General features: G+C 34.7%; 1 non-coding gene across 1 annotated transcript; it reads right to left on the bottom strand.

Moving 5' to 3' along the window:
- Window positions 1–12,252: 12,252 nt before the first annotated feature.
- Window positions 12,253–12,360, bottom strand: LOC112725086 (small nucleolar RNA R71). The gene has a single exon (XR_003164215.1). It is a non-coding gene; the product is annotated as a small nucleolar RNA R71 (small nucleolar RNA).
- Between the last annotated feature and the right edge of the window lie 5,350 nt (window positions 12,361–17,710).

Raw genomic sequence — 17,710 nt, 5'->3', positions numbered from 1 at the left:
TCTCCTTCTATGATTGTGATCTTGGTTTTGCTTGATTCTTTATTTCCGATGTTTGATGTCTTGAATGCATTTAGCATGATTGAGGCCATCTTTGAATTAAGCTTACTCACCCATATAGCCTTACCCTTGCATCTACCCTTGTTAACCCCTTTTGAGCTTTTTAATCCCCTTGGTTCTAATTATTTGCACATCACAACCCTAAGCGAAAAACCATGAATTACTTTGAATTGCATCTTTGATTAGCTTAGGTTGAGATGTGTGTGTCATTTAAGTGTGGGGAAAATTTTGGGAAGCATTGGTAGAGAAAAATTTTGTTTTGGGTAATTATTGAAAAATTTGGAAAATGGGTTCACATTCTTTTATCAATTTGCTTTAACCATATGCATTTGTCATAGAAAAAGAAAAAAAAGAAATAGAAAAAAAGAAAAAAAGAAAAGAAATGAAAGAAAAATATAGTAATAAGAAGGGACAAAAGTTATCCCAAAGAAAAAAAAAGAATAAGAAATGCATATGTGTTTTGAATAGAACTACGGCATGATGTGTGTATGAAAAGAAGTAATGGGTGACAAGGATGCATTGTTGTGATTTGATTGATATAGGTTGAGTTGGATACTTAAGCTAGTCAAAGATTCAATCTTTTAGTCCACTTAGCCATATATTCATCTTACCCTTACCCCAACCCCATTACAACCTTCTAAAGACCTTATGATACTTGCACTCATGCATCAAATACTTGTTGATTGTTAGATGAAAAGCAAATCCTTGAAAGCATGATTAGAGGAGACTTGAGTGATTAAACCCTAAACACCGAGTGATTTGAGTGCATACACACCTAGGGAGGGTTCGATCACTCAATTCTATGATTCCATACCTTCTTGTCATGCATTCTTGCAAGTTGCTTCTTTTTTATGAGTCGAATCAATTCTTTAGATTTTGATTGCATTGAGCTACTTCTTTACTTAGCCCTATATGTCTATATACTTGCTTGGGAATTTAATTGTTTGTTTTTACCAATTCAATAGGATACTATAGTATATATAGGTATGTATAGTATATACATAATTTCATGCATATAGATAGTTGCATTCAATAAGTTGTTTTCCTTTGATCATTCTCCTTGTTTGGTTTAGCATGAGGACATGCAATTGTTTAAGTGTGGGGGAATTGATGAATCCATATTTGATGACAACTTTCGGATTGAATTGGATGGATTTCATCATATAAACCCACATTTATTCACCTATATAGCATACTTTTGTGTTCTCTCTCTAGATTGTGCCAAAATGTGAAAACAAGCATTTTTAAGCTTAAATTAGTGATTTTAATCCCACTTTTATTTCATTCGATGCCGTGATATGTTTGTTGAGTGATTTCAGGTCCTAGAGGGAAGAATGGGTTGGTAGAAGTGGAAGAAAGCATGTAAAAAGGGAGAAAACATGAAGAAAACAAAGGAGAAGAGCTCAGCCTAGTGTGCGTGCGCAAAGATATGCGTGCGTACGCACAGACATCGAATTAGAGCCACGCGTGCGCGTGGGCCGTGTCGCGCGTCTGATGATTAGACTTTTGACGGTTTAGAATTCACTAACAGAGTCTCGTTGTAAAGTATAGTTTCTAAACCAACAATAATCCTTTCATACAAAAATTTGTTTGTCACAAGTACAAACCCCTAAAATCTATAAACCGAAGTATTTAAACCTCGGGTCGTTCTCCCTAGGAATTGCAATAAAATGTCTTGTTATTAGTTATGAGGTATGTTTTGGGGTTTTTGGGATAAGAGACATGAAATGTAAATGGCAATGAAAATAAACTAACAACTAAAAAGGTCATGGCAAAGGTTGGTGGTAAAGGATCTCTATTCTTATCACTAACCACAACATGAGAATTGGCAAGGATCAACCCCATTAAGTCATCCTCTAACTACACTACAAGAAAATGGAGCATTTGTAACAAAAAATTTGTATCAAATTTAAAATTGTTACAAATTATACTTTTTTCGTAACAATAAAAAAATTTGTTACAAAATATTTCAATATTTTGTAACAACGTGATTTCTTTTGTTACAAATTATGCTGGTTTTCGTATCGAATTGCTGCTTTGTTGCAAAATATTACAATATTTTGTAACAAAAAATTAATTTGTCACGAAATACAATATTTTATGTAACAAGTTATTTATTTGTCACAAAATTTAAGATTTTTTAACTAATAAAAAATTTTATTTCAACATATTAAATGTAAGACTTTGAATTTTTGAAAATTCACATAATGAATTATTTATTATTTATTATATTTATTTAATATTTTATATTCAAAAATTTATTTTACTAAAAATATTTAAGTCAAATTAATATTACTTTGAATTTAAAATTATTTTAAAAATTAAATAATAAATCATTTATAATTTATTATATTTATTCAATATCAATTTTTAGAAAATTTTATATTAAACGAGATATTTTTTTATTTAAAATTTTAGTAATTTAAAAAAATATAAAATTTTTTTATATGATTTGATTTAAATATTTAAAATTTTCAAAATCAATACTTTAATTTTTATAAATAAAAAAATTAATTTAATTATTTTAAATTTTATCTTAATTAATATTTATTTAAAAATAATTTATAAATTAATAATAAAATAATATTTTAAAAATAATTAATTTAATTAGTTCTAATTTTTAGAATTAGAATATTTATTTAAAAATAATTTTAAAATTTATAATTAAATAATATTTTTACATAATTATCTAACCCTAACTTCCCTTTAAGTCACTAACACTAACTAACAGCAGCCACCATCTCTTTTCTTCCCAAACCCCAACTTCAACACAAACACACACACACACAAAACGTGAAATTAGAGAAGAGAAGGAGAGCTGCGATCAAAAGAGAGGAAGAGCCACGCTGCAGCCATTGTCCAACAGCCTCGCTACCGCCGTCGCGTCACCGCCAAGCCATCGCAGGAGAGAGAGAGAGAGAGAGAGAGAGAGAGAGAGAGAGAGAGAGAGAGAGAGAGAGAGAGAGAGAGAGCTAGAGGGAGCTGCTGCGAACTCGCCAACAAGTGAGCCCGCATTGTCGTCGCCTCGGCTGCTTCCACCGCCTTTGGATGCAAATGAAAAGTCAAGCTAATGATCTCCACCCTAAGAAGTAAGAAGACCAGAGCCATTCACAAAAGGCTCACCGAGCACCAGGTATTTGCCTTGCCTTGTGCTTATTTTGGATTTGATTTGACAACGTTTTTTGTAACTTGATCCCCCTTGTATCAATTCTGCGTGTTTAAATTCTTTAGTTAGCTTTAAATTTTGTTCCTATTCATTCATCAGGCTAATTTTGGTTCTAAATAATTAAATATGTTGTTGGGCGAATTTATTTTAAATTTATTCAAGATAATGTCATGAGAAAGTGAGCTAGTATTTGCAAATTATAATATAATGAAGTTAGTTGCGAGTTAGAATATTGACACTAAATCTGCTTTTGATGTGAATTGCAATATTAATACCCAATCTATTTATCTAAGTAAAACTTGTGGTAACCATGAATTTTCAGCTAGTATTCTTTCAGTATGCCAGCGCCGCCTGTAGCATCATTCTCCATCCACCGCAGCTGCAACACCCCTTGTCCCCTTTTTGCCTTGTTCTAGTTCTCTGCTTTTAGGTTTTTGTCCATTTTCTTTTTTATTTTTATTAAGTTTGATTAATTTTGGTTAATTATCTTAGTTAGATTAGTTGCTATTAGTTGATTATAGGTGGTTAAGTTAGGATGATTTTCTTTAGTTTTGATTATTGCTGAAAGTGTTTGGAGCTAATTTGCTGTCTATGATGGAATTGTTGTTTTGATGAGAAACTGTGTTGATTTTCTTTAGATATGATTTTGTTATTGTTATTCATTTTTTTATGTTTCCCATTATATGTTGTCTAATTAACATCATGCATTGAATTTTGTTGAGCTTGACCTCCGTACTTCGAAATCTCTTCCAAGTTTGGCTGTTCGTCACTCTTTTTTGTTTATTCTCCTGAGTTGAATTCTTCTTATTATTCTGTTGTTGAGCTTGGAAAGAAAAAGAATTTCTAACTTTGTCAGCACCCTGTTGCAACTTATGAATTATTTCACCTTATGTATTACTTTTCTTTTATATCTTTTATACCTTATAAAAAAATAGAAAGCATTAAGGGGTGTTTCAAAATTGTTGGATTAGCTTGTTGGATTAGCCTTTATATCCAAAATAAGATCAGTTAAAATCTTTATGGTTACTTGTTTGTTCATGTCTATATCCAGGTACTAGTGAACTCTTTTATAGCGCGCTTTGACAATGAAAGAAACTAGATAACTAAAGGTACTCCTAAAATTGCTTATGGTTTTAATACATATTCCTAGATGATTCCTATATTATTAGCATAATTTAATTTGTATATGGATCTATTTATCACATTTTACTTGTGGCATGGTTGACAAATGACAAATGTCCTATTATTTGGTTTGATAAATTTGGTTGTGCATTGGCTGAGAAATAAGTTGTGAATTGGTTGTTTTTGTTGGAACCATAGACGGTGGAAATATCCAAGTTTTAGGGGAGGTTCTTCCTAAATTTTTCTAAACATTTTGGATAAAACTTAATGTAAAAAATTATAATTAGTGTTATATCTTGTTTCTAATTTTTTGTTTCGGTTTTTCTTATTTACAGGAGTGCTGAAATGGTGACCACATGCTACATTGAGAGCTCAAGAATATTTTGATTCATAGAGACACTAATCTATGTTAGAACTTTTAACTTTTGGTTGAACTTGTGTAAGACATATAACTTGTAGAACTAATCAATGTACTCACTAATGTTATTTTGTTTTAAAACAATTTTAGCTAAATGAGGCATGTTTGAATTATGTATGTTTTTACATATTATATGAATGTAGACTTGTTTATTAACATAGTTAATATATTAGTTAATTTAAAAATAATTTAGTAAATTATGCATGTAATTTGTATTAAAAAAAATATTACAAAATAATTATTTTGTTTTTGTAACTAAAGAAAAAAAAGTTACAAAATCAAGTTACATTTTGTAACAAAATTTTATAATAGGAAAAAATAGATTGTCACCAAAAATACCTTGAAGATCAAAATTTGTTACCACGTTTGTAACGGCTTTTGGTTTTTTGTATCAGAAAAATTTGTTACAAGATATCACTTTGAATTGTAACAGTTCCGTTTTTTGTTACAAAAACTTTTTGTAACGGGACATACTGCAACGACCCCTTTTTTTGTTACAAAATTTTGATTTTCTGTAACAATTTTTTTTTACAAATATTGCTTTTTCTTGTAGTGCTAATAAAGGAAAGTCAAATGAGCTATGTCAATCCAAGTTCATAAGTCCTAGTTCTACACCAAATCAATTAGTGAGATCTAGCGTTAATGGCTCCCAATCGTCAATCACTTGGACATTAGTAACTCAAGAGTTCCTAAGTTACCTTCCCAAGCTAAGAGCATAAAATTCTACTGTAAAATTCAACTAAGCATTTTATCAAACACTTAGAAGGCATAAAAGGAAAGCATAGTAAAATTGCAAGGAATGTAAATCTACACTAAAATCCAACAAAGCATTTCATCAAACACTTGGAAGGCGTAAAAGGAAAACATAGTAAAATAGCAAGGAAAGTAAATCTACACTACTCAATTGCAAGGAATTAAATAACAACAAATCAAATCAACAATAAAGGAACATGAATAATAAATTGCATTGAAAGAGAGATAGAATAACAAAAGTGCATCAACATAAAAGTAGAGAATTACATGAATTAAATGCTAAACTAGAGAGAGAAAAGGTAGAAGAAGAAGAAATTGCAAAGGAAAAGTAAATCAAAGCATGAAATTAACCTAGATCTAAGAATTCCTAATCTAGATCTAACCTACTCCTAATTCTAGAGAGAAGAGAGAGCTTCTCTCTCTAGAAACTAACTAAAAACATGTGAAAACTAAAATAAAACTAAACTAATGACTAGGTGTGTCATCCCTCTTCAATTCTTGGGTTAAATAGCATCAGAAATGAGTTGGATTGGGCCCACAAGGCTTTAGAATTCGCTGGCCACTAATTTGCTTTTAATGAATCACGTGAAAATCGGTGCGTGCGCGCCCCCTAAACGTGATGTAACTATAGCAAATATTATATCATTTCGAAGCCCCGGATGTTAGCTTTCCAACGCAACTCGAACTGCATCATTTGGATCTCTGTAGCTCAAGTTATGGTCGATTAAGTGCGAAGGGGTCGGCTTGACAGCTTTTGCGATCCCTTCATTTCTTCATGAGTTCTCCATTTTTACATGCTTTTCCTTCATTCCCTTGATCCAATCTTTGTCTCCTAAACCTGAAATCACTTAACAAACATATCAAGGCATCTAATGGAATCAAGGTGAATTAAGATTAAACAATTAAGGGCCTAAAAAGTATGTTTTCACTCTTAAGCACAATTAAAGGAGAATTCACAAAACCATGCTATTTCATTGAATAAATGTGGGAAAAGATTATAAGACCCTCTAAATTCAACACAAGATAAACCCTACAAATGGGGTTTATCAACCTCCCCACACTTAAACCAAGCATGTTCTCATGCTTAAACCAAGAGAGAAACAAGGGGTATCAACATTTATTCAATGAAATCTAACTAAATGCAATCTACCTATATGCAACTATCTACATGAATGCAATTGCTTTGTCAAAATAAATCAATTCCCAAGAAGCATATATGCACAAGGGCTAAGGACTAGCAAGTCTAATCCACAATTAAATTGAGTTATTAAATATTTTTACAAACTTGCATGAAAAGTGATGATCATAGGTGGAAATCATGTAATTGAGCATCAAATCCTCACCGGATGTGTTTGCACTCTATCCGCTCAAGTGTTTAGGGTTGATTCACTCAATTCTCCCCTAATCATGCTTTCCAAGATTTGTTTTTCTTCTAACAATCAACATATATTTTATGCATGCATACAAGTATCATGAGGTCTTTTCATTGGTTGTAATGGGGTTAGGGTTAAGGTAGGATGCATATATGGTTAAGTGAGCTTGAAATTTGAATCTTTGATAAGCTTAGACTTCCCACCTAGCCTATGACATCCTATACAATTCAAAAGCTAACCTAACTACCCATTCTTCACTTTTTTAACATACTCATGCATTTTCTTTTCATTTCACAACACATATGCATTGATTTTATTGAGCTTTACTTGCTTTGGGGCATTTTGTCTCCTTTTTGTTTCTTTTATTTTTCTTTTTTCTTTCTTTTTCTATTCCATATTTTTTTTCTTTTTCTTTTATCTTTCTCATTTTTTTCTTTCTTTCAAACTATATACAAGAACATCAATGCATAAGGTCTATACATTTAATCAATACATGAGCATGTACCCAATTCCTAATATTTACAACAAAAATTACAAAACTACCTTTTTATTCCCCCAATGTCCCAAGTTTTCCCACACTTGAATGTTACACACACACTAGCCTAAGCTAATCAAAGATCCAAATAAGGACTTTTATTTTTTTCGCTTTAAGGCTTGTAATGTGCTAAATTAATAACAAAGTGGGTTAATTGTAGGCTCAATTTTGGCTAACAAAGGAAGATAAAAGGTAAGGCTTTTTGGGTAAGTGAGCTAAATGAAATGATGGCCTCAATCATATAAATGCATGTCTACACAAAATAATGGACATAAAGAATCAAACAAATTAAAGATTACAATCATAGAAAGAGAATAATGCACACAAGAAGGACGATAAGTGGTTATAAGATGTAACCACACCATTAGGCTCAAATCTCACTTGCTTGTGTTCTTCGCTCAAAACATGATCCACAATATATATAATTCAAGCAAGTTTAATGAAAAGTTTTCACTCAAATCAATTGGTGCACTATAGATAGAAATCTTGAAAAATCTCATTACTTTGACTAAGCTTATTGTGTATATATATGCGAAAATTAAGAAAACTCCACAAAAATCCTAAAAACCTAAAATGAAATGCAAAAGTGTTGGAATTAGAAATTTGTCACCCAAAATCGCCGATCGGTCGAACGACCTCCCCACACTTAAAAGTTTGCACTGTCCTCGGTGCATGCAAAGATGAGCAAGGGGGTATGGCGACTTTCCGGATTGCTACCTTCAGCTGGTAGACCAACCGGTTGCTGTGTGATGAGCGGATAATTTATACGCTTTTTGGCATTATTTTTACATAGTTTTTAGTATGATTTAGTTAGTTTTTAGTATATTTTTATTAGTTTTTAAATAAAAATCACATTTCTGGACTTTACTATGAGTTTGTGTGTTTTTCTATGATTTCAGGTAATTTCTGGCTGAAATTGAGGGACTTGAGCAAAAATCAGATTCAGAGGCCGAAGAAGGACTGCAGATGCGGTTGGATTCTGACCTCTCTGCACTCAAAGTGGATTTTTTGAAGCTACAGGAGTCCAAATGGTGCGATGTCAATTGTGTTGGAAAGTAGACATCCAGGGCTTTCCAGAAATATATAATAGTTCATACTTTGCCCGAGTTTAGATGACACAAACTGGTGTTCAACGCCAGCTTTCTGCCCTATTCTGGCGTTAAACGCCAAAAATAGGTTGCAATGCAGAGTTAAACGCCAGAAACAAGTTACAAACTGGCGTTCAACTCCAAGGAAGACCTCTACACGTGAAAGCTTCAATGCTCAGCCCAAGCACACACCAAGTGGGCTCGTAAGTGGATTTCTGCATCATTTACTCATTTCTGTAAACCCTAGTAACTAGTTTAGTATAAATAGGACTTTTTACTATTGTATTCAGAGTCTTTGTACCACCTTTGGAGTTCTTCTGACCACTTTTAGGGTCTTGGTTATTCTGGTTCCCCCTCTGGGGCCGAAGCCAATGAATACTATTATCACTTATGTATTTTCAACGGTGGAGTTTCTACACACCATAGATTAAGGTGTGGAGCTCTGCTGTTCCTCATGAATTAATGCAAAGTACTATTGTTTTTCTATTCAATTCGAGCCTATTTCTTCTCTAAGATATTCATTCGCACACAAGAACATGATGAATGTGATGATTATGTGACGTTCATCATCATTCTCACTTACGAATGCGTGCCTGACAAACTCTTCCGTTCTACATGCAAACAAGCTTGAATTCATATCTCTTAGCCTTCTAATCTACAATCAGAGTCTTCGTGGTATAGGCTAGAATTATTGGCGGCCATTCTTGAGATCCGAAAAGTCTAAACCTTGTCTGTGGTATTCCGAGTAGGATCTGGGAAGTGATGGATGTGACGAGCTTCAAACTCGCGAGTGCTGGGCGTAGTGACAGACGCAAAAGGATTACTGAATCCTATTCCAGCATGATCGAGAACCAACAGATGATTAGCCGTGCGGTGACAGCGCATTTGGACCATTTTCACTGAGAGGACGGGATGTAGTCATTGACAATGGTGATTCCCAACCTATAGCTTGCCATAGAAAGGAGTATGAAGGATTGGATGAAGGCAGTAGGAAAGCAGAGATTCAGAAGGAACAACGCATCTCCATACGCTTATCTGAAATTCTCACCAATGAATTACATAAGTATCTCTATCCTATTTTACATTTTATTTATATTTTAATTATTAAAACTCTATAACCATTTGAATCCGCCTGACTGAGATTTACAAGGTGACCATAGCTTGCTTCAAGCCGACAATCTCCATGGGATCGACCCTTACTCACGTAAGGTTTATTACTTGGACGACCCAGTGCACTTGCTGGTTAGTTGTGCGAGATTGTGAAGAAGAACTAAGATTAAGAACGTGCTTATTAAGTTTTTAGCGCCGTTGCCAAGAAATGAACGATCACGATTTCGTGCACCAAGTTTTTGGCGCCATTGCCGGGGATTGTTTGAGTTTGGACAACTGACGGTTCATCTTGTTGCTCAGATTAGGTAATTTTATTTTAATTTTAAGTTTTCGTTTTTACTCTTTTTTTTTGAAAAAATTTTCAAAAAAAAATATAAAATAAATTATTCTATGGCTTCAGAATTTTTAAGAATGAATTCTAGAGTTTCAAGATAACATGTTGAAGCCTGGCTGGCTGTAAAGCCATATCTAAATTCTTTTGGACTGAGGCTTCCTCTTCACATGCTTGAACTATGTATGCTGTAGCTTGGCTGGCCATTGGCCATGTCTAGTGTTTTGGACCGGAGCTTTCACTGAAAGCTTGGCTGGCTAGTAAGCCATGTCTAATTCCTGGACTGGAGCCTTAGACTAACATTGCATGACTCTTGGAATTCTCATTAGAAATTTTGAAATCCTTACTTTCCTTTTTCCAATTAATTTTCGAAAAATTTCAAAAAATTTTAATAAAATAATAAAAACCAAAAAATTTTGATGTTTCTTGTTTGAGTCTTGTGTCAATTGCATCTTTTTAATTTCATTAAAATTTTCGAAAACTCATGCATGATGTTCTTCATGATCTTCAAGTTGTTCTTGATGAATTTCTTTGTTTGATCTTTAATTTTTTCTTGTTTGGTGTCTTTTCTTATTTTTCATATGCATTTTCAATTTGTTAGTGTCTAAAGTTTGAAAATTTCTATGTTTGGTGTTTTGCGTGTTTTTCTTTTCTTAAAAATTTTCAAAAATAAGTTCTTGGTGTTCATCTTGACATTCAAAGTGTTCTTGGTGTTCATCTTGACATTCAAGGTGTTCTTGCATGCATCATGTGTTTTGATTCATAATTTTCTTGTTTTGAGTCTTTTTATTGTTTTTCTCTTTCTTCATTAAAAATTTAAAAATAAAAAAAATATCTTTTCCTTATTCACTCATAAATTTTCAAAAATTTGAGTTGACTTTTTCAAAACTTTTTAAAATTTAGTTGTTTCTTATGAGTCAAATCAAATTTTCAATTTAAAAATTCTATCTTTTTCAAATCTTTTTCAAAAATCAAATCTTTTTCATTTTTTCTTTCATAATTTCGAAATTTTCAAAATTTAATTTCAAAATCTTTTTCTTATTTCTATTTCATATTTTCAAAATTAATGCTAACAATTAATGTGATTGATTCAAAAATTTTAAGTTTGTTACTTGCCTAGTAAGAAAGGTTCAATCTTTAAATTTTAAAATCATATCTTTTTGTTTCTTGTTAGTCAAGTAATCAACTTTAATTTTCAAAATCAAATCTTTTTAAATTTCTTTTTCAAATCTTTTTCAAAATAAATTTCAATCACATCTTCTTCAAAATCAATTTCAAAATCTTTTCTAACTTCTTATCTTTTCAAAATTGATTTTCAAATCTTTTTTTTCAATTAATCTTATCTTGTTTGATTCTTATCTTTTTCAAAACTACCTAACTAATTCTCTCTCTCTCTAATTTTCGAAAATCACTAACTTCTTTTCCAAAATTCCTTTTTAATTAACTATTTGATTTAAATTTTAATTTAATTTTATTTCTCTTCTTAAATTTCGAATTTTAACTTTAATTTTAAATTAAAAACAAAAATATTTTTATTTTATTTTATTTTCGAATTCTTCCATCTCTCATCTCTTTCTAATTATTTATTTATCTACTAACACTTCTCTTCTACTCAAAAATTCGAACCCACTCTTCTCTTCTGTGTTCAAATTTTTATCTTTTCCTTCTTCTATTCCTCTCTTCTTATACTCACATAAGGAATATCTATACTGTGACATAGAGGATTCCATATTTTCTTTTCTATTCTCTTCTTTTTCATATGAGCAGGAACAAGGATAAGAACATTCTTGTTGAAGCTGATCCTGAACCTGAAAGGAATCTGAAAAGGAAGCTAAGGGAAGCTAAAGCACAACTCTCTGGAGAAAATCTGACAGAAATTTTCGAAAAAGAAGGAGACATGGCCAAAAATAATAACAATGGTGGAGATGCAAGGAAGATGCTTGGTGACTTTACTGCACCAAATTCCAACTTGCATGGAAGAAGCATCTCAATCCCTGCCATTGGAGCAAACAATTTTGAGCTAAAGCCTCAATTAGTTTCTCTGATGCAATAGAATTGCAAGTTTCATGGACTTCCATCAAAAGATTCTTTTCTGTTCTTAACTGAATTCTTGCAGATCTGTGATACTGTTAAGACCAATGGGGTTGATCCCGAGGTATACAGGATTATACTTTTCCCATTTGCTGTAAGAGACAGAGCTAGAATATGGTTGGACTCTCAACCAAAAGATAGCCTGAACTCTTGGGATAAGCTGGTCACGGCTTTTTTAGCCAAGTTTTTTCCTCCTCAAAAGCTTAGCAAGCTTAGAGTGGATGTTCAAACCTTCAAACAGAAAGAAGGTGAATCCCTCTATGAAGCTTGGGAGAGATACAAGCAACTGACCAAAAAGTATCCTTCTGACATGCTTTCAGAATGGACCATCCTGTATATATTCTATGATGGTCTGTCTGAATTATCTAAGATGTCATTGGACCATTCTGCAGGTGGATCCATTCACCTAAAGAAAACGCCTGCAGAAGCTCAGGAACTCATTGACATGGTTGCAAATAACCAGTTCATGTACACTTCTGAAAGGAATCTTGTGAGTAATGGACGCCTTAGAGGAAGAGAGTTCTTGAAATTGATACTCTGAATGCCATATTGGCTCAGAATAAAATATTGACTCAGCAAGTCAATATGATTTCTCAGAGTCTGAATGGATTGCAAACCGCATCCAACAGTACTAAAGAAGCATCTTCAGTAGAAGAAGCTTATGATCCTGAGAACCCTGAAATAGAAGAGGTGAATTACATGGGTGAACCCTATGGAAACACCTATAATCCCTCATGGAGAAATCATCCAAATTTCTCATGGAAGGATCAACAAAAGCCTCACAACAAGGCTTTAATAATGGTATAAGAAACAGGTTTAGCAATAGCAAGCCTTTTCCATCATCCACTCAGCAACAGACAGAGAATTCTGAGCAGAATCCATCTAGCTTAGCAAATATAGTCTCTGATCTATCTAAGGCCACTCTAAGTTTCATGAATGAAACAAGGTCCTCCATTAGAAATTTGGAGGCACAAGTGGGCCAGCTGAGTAAAAAAGTCACTGAAACTCCTCCTAGTACTCTCCCAAGCAATACAGAAGAGAATCCAAAAAGAGAGTGCAAGGCCATAACCTTACTTGGTGTGGCCGAACCTAGAGAGGAGGAGGAGGACGTGAATCCTAGTGAGGAAGACCTCCTGGGACGTTCACTGACTAATAAGGAGTTTCCTTTTGAGGAACCAAAGGAATCTGAGGCTTATCTAGAGACAATAGAGATTCCATTGAACCTCCTTTTACCATTTATGAGCTCTGATGACTATTCTTTCTCTGAAGAGGATGATGACATCATTGAAGAGCAGGTTGCTAAATATCTAGGAGCCATCATGAAGTTGAATTCCAGTTTATTTGGTAATGATACTTGGGAGGATGAACCCCCTTGTTCACCAATGAACTAAGTGCATTGACAAGGCAGACATTGCCTCAGAAGAAACCGGATCCCAGAAAGTTCTTTATACCTTGTACCATAGGCACCATGACCTTTGAGAAGGCTCTGTGTGACCTTGGGTCAGGGATAAACCTCATGCCACACTCTGTAATGGAGAAACTGGAAATCTTTGAGGTACAAGCTGCAAGAATCTCACTAGAGATGGCAGACAAATCAATGAAACAGGCTTATGGATTAGTAGAGGACTTGTTAGTAAAGGTTGAAGGCCTTTACATCCCTGCTGATTTTATAATCCTAGACACTAGGAAGGATGAGGATGAATCCATCATCCTTGGAAGACCCTTCCTAGCCACAACAAAAGCTATGATTGATGTGGACAGAGGAGAATTAGTCCTTCAACTGAATGAGGACAACCTTGTGTTTAATACTCAAGGATCTCCTTCTGTAACCATGGAGAGGAAGCATGAAAAGCTACTCTCACTGTAGAGTCAACCAAAGCCCCCACAGTCAAACTCTAAGTTTGGTGTTGGGAGGCCACAACCAAACTCTAAGTTTGGTGTTGAACCCCCATATTCAAACTCTAAGTTTGGTGTTGAGAGGTCCCAACAATACTCTGATCATTTGTGAGGCTCCATGAGAGCTCACTGTCAAGCTATTGACTTTAAAGAAGCGCTTGTTGGGAGACAACCCAATGTTATTTAACTATATCTATTTATTTTCCATTGCTATTTTATGTTTTCCTTAGGTTGATGATCATGTGAAGTCATAAAAACAACTGAAAAATCAAAAACAGAATGAAAAACAGCATTAAAAATAGCTCACCCTGGAGGAAGAGCTTACTGGCGTTTAAATGCCAATAAGAAGCATCAAACTGGCGTTTAACGCCAGAAAGAAGCATCAAGCTGGTGTTAAACGCCAGAAACAAGCACCAGACTGGCGTTTAACGCCAGAACAGAGCATGGAATTGGCGTTAAACGACAGAAACAAGCAGCAAGCTGGCATTTAACACCAGACATGCATTCTAAGGGCATTTTGCACGCCTAATTGGAGCAGGGATGCTAAGTCCTTGACCTCACTGGATCTGTGGACCCCACAGGATCCCCACCTAGCCCACCTCTTTTTCTCTCCTCTTCACACCTTTTTCATAACTCTCTTCCCTAAATACCCTTCACCAATCACCTCCATCCCTCTTCCCCAAAAATACCCTTAACCACTCACATCCATCCACTCTTCCCCATAAACCCCACCTACCTCCAAAATTCAAATTCTTTTCCCTCCCAAATCCAACCCTAATGGCCGAAACCTACCCTTCCCCCCACCCCTATATAAACCCCTCAACACTACTCCATTTTTACACATTACAACCATTATTACTCCCCCTTGGCCGAATACACCTTCTCCCTCCATCTCCTTCTTTTTCTTCTTCTTCTACTACTTCCTTTCTTCTTTTGCTCAGGGACGAGCAAACCTTTTAAGTTTGGTGTGGTAAAAGCATTGCTTTTTGTTTTTCCATAACCATTAATGGCACCTAAGGCCATAGAAACCTCAAAAAAGAGGAAAGGGAAGGCAATTGCTTCCACCTCTGAGTAATGGGAGATGGAGAGATTCATCTCAAAGGTCCATCAAGACCACTTCTATGAAGTTGTGGCCAAGAAAAAGGTAATTCCTGAGGTCCCTTTTAAGCTCAAAAAGAGCGAATATCCGGAGATCCGACAAGAGATTAGAAGAAGAGGATGGGAAGTTCTCTCTAATCCTATTCAACAAGTCGGGATCTTAATGGTTAAAGAGTTCTATGCAAATGCATGGATCACTAGGAACCATGATCAAAGTATGAACCCGAATCCAAAGAATTGGCTTACCATGGTTCGGGAGAAATACTTAGATTTCAGTCCGGAAAATGTAAGGTTGGCGTTCAACTTGCCAATGATGCAAGAAAACGCACGCCCCTACACTAGAAGGGTCAACTTTGATGAAAGGTTGGACCAAGTCCTCATGGACATATGTGTGGAAGGAGCTCAATGGAAAGTTGACTCAAGAGGTAAACCGGTTCAATTGAGAAGACCATACCTTAAGCCTGTAGCTAGAGGATGGTTGGAATTCATCCAATGCTCAATTATTCCTACTAGCAACCGGTCTGAAGTTACTGTAGATCAGGCCATCATGATCCATAGTATCATGATTGGGGAGGAAGTGGAAGTTCATGAGATTATACCTTAAGAACTCTACAAGGTGGCTGACAAGTCCTCCACTTTGACAAGGTTAGCCTTTCCTCACCTCATTTGTCACCTCTGCAATTCAGCTGGAATTGACATAGAGGGAGACATCCTCATTGAAGAGGACAAGCCCATCACTAAGAAAAGGATGGAGCAAACAAGAGATCATGGACCTCAACAAGAGCATGAGGAAATTCCTCACCATAAAATCCCTGAGATGCATCAAGGGATGCACTTCCCTCCACAGAACTATTGGGAGCAAATCAACACCTCCCTAGGAGAATTAAGTTCCAACATGGGACAACTAAGGATGGAACACCAAGAGCACTCCATCATTCTCCATGAGATTAGAGAAGATCAAAGAGCTATGAGGGAGGAGCAACAAAGACAAGGAAGAGACATAGAGGAGATCAAGAGAACCATTGGTTCTTCAAGAAGAGGAAGACGCCACCCTCACTAAGGTGGACCCGTTCCTTAATCTCCTTGTTCTTATTTTCCTGTTTTTCGTTTACTATGCTTTATGTTTATGTTTGTGTTTTATTACATGATTATTAGTATTTAAGTGTCTATGTCTTAAAGCTATGAATGTCCTATGAATTCATCCCCTTTCTTAAATGAAAAATGTTTTAATTACAAAAGAACAAGAAGTACATGAATTTCGAAATCACCCTTGAATTAGTTTAATTATTTTGATATGGTGACAATACTTTTTGTTTTCTGAATGAATGCTTGAACAGTGCATATGTCTTTTGAATTTGTTGTTTATGAATGTTAAATATGTTGCCTCTTGAAAGAATGATGAAAAGGAGAAATGTTATTGATAATCTAAAAAAATCATAAAATTGATTCTTGAAGCAAGAAAAAGCAGTGAATACAAAAGCTTGCAAAAAAAAAGAGAAAGAAAAAGAAAAAGCAAGCAAAAAAAGCCAAAAACTCTTTAAACCAAAAGGCAAGAGCAAAAAGCCAATAGACCTTAAAACCAAAAGACAAGGGTAAAAAGGATCCAAGGCTTTGAGCATTAATGGATAGGAGGGCCTAAAGGAATAAAATCCTGGCCTAAGCGGCTAAACCAAGCTGTCCCTAACCATGTGCTTGTGGCATGAAGGTGTCAAGCGAAAACTTAAGACTGAGCGGTTAAAGTCAAGGTCCAAAGCAAAAATAGAGTGTGCTTAAGAACCTTGGACACCTCTAATTGGGGACTCTAGCAAAGCTGAGTCACAATCTGAAAAGGTTCACCCAATTATGTGTCTGTGGCATTTATGTATCCGGTGGTAATACTGGAAAACAAAGTGCTTAGGGCTACGGCCAAGACTCATAAAGTAGCTGTGTTCAAGAATCAACATACAGAACTAGGAGAATCAATAAGACTATCTGAATTCTGAGTTCCTATAGATGCCAATCATTCTGAACTTCAAGGGATAAAGTGAGATGTCAAAACAGTTCAGAGGCAAAAAGCTACTAGTCCCGCTCATTTAATTGGAGCTAAGTTTCATTGATATTTTGGAGTTTATAGTATATTCTCTTCTTTTTATCCTATTTGATTTTCAGTTGCTTGGGGACAAGCAACAATTTAAGTTTGGTGTTGTGATGAGCGGATAATTTATACGCTTTTTGGCATTATTTTTACATAGTTTTTAGTATGATTTAGTTAGTTTTTAGTATATTTTTATTAGTTTTTAAATAAAAATCACATTTCTAGACTTTACTATGAGTTTGTGTGTTTTTCTGTGATTTCAGGTAATTTCTGGCTGAAATTGAGGGACTTGAGCAAAAATCAGATTCAGAGGCCGAAGAAGGACTGCAGATGCTGTTGGATTCTGACCTCCCTGCACTCAAAGTGGATTTTCTGGAGCTACAGGAGTCCAAATGGTGCCCTCTCAATTGCGTTGGAAAGTAGACATCCAAGGCTTTCCATAAATATATAATAGTCCATACTTTTTTCGAGTTTAAATGACGCAAAATGGTGTTCAACTCCATCTTTCTGCCCTATTCTGGCGTTAAACGCCAGAAACAGGTTGCAAAGCAGAGTTAAATGCCAGAAACAAGTTACAAACTGGCGTTCAACTCCAAGG

The sequence above is a fragment of the Arachis hypogaea genome, chromosome 11 (genome assembly GCF_003086295.3).
Source record: "Arachis hypogaea cultivar Tifrunner chromosome 11, arahy.Tifrunner.gnm2.J5K5, whole genome shotgun sequence".
Classification (NCBI taxonomy): domain Eukaryota; kingdom Viridiplantae; phylum Streptophyta; class Magnoliopsida; order Fabales; family Fabaceae; genus Arachis; species Arachis hypogaea.
Note: the sequence above shows the minus strand (reverse complement) of the source record. Positions and strands in the feature narration are given on the sequence as shown.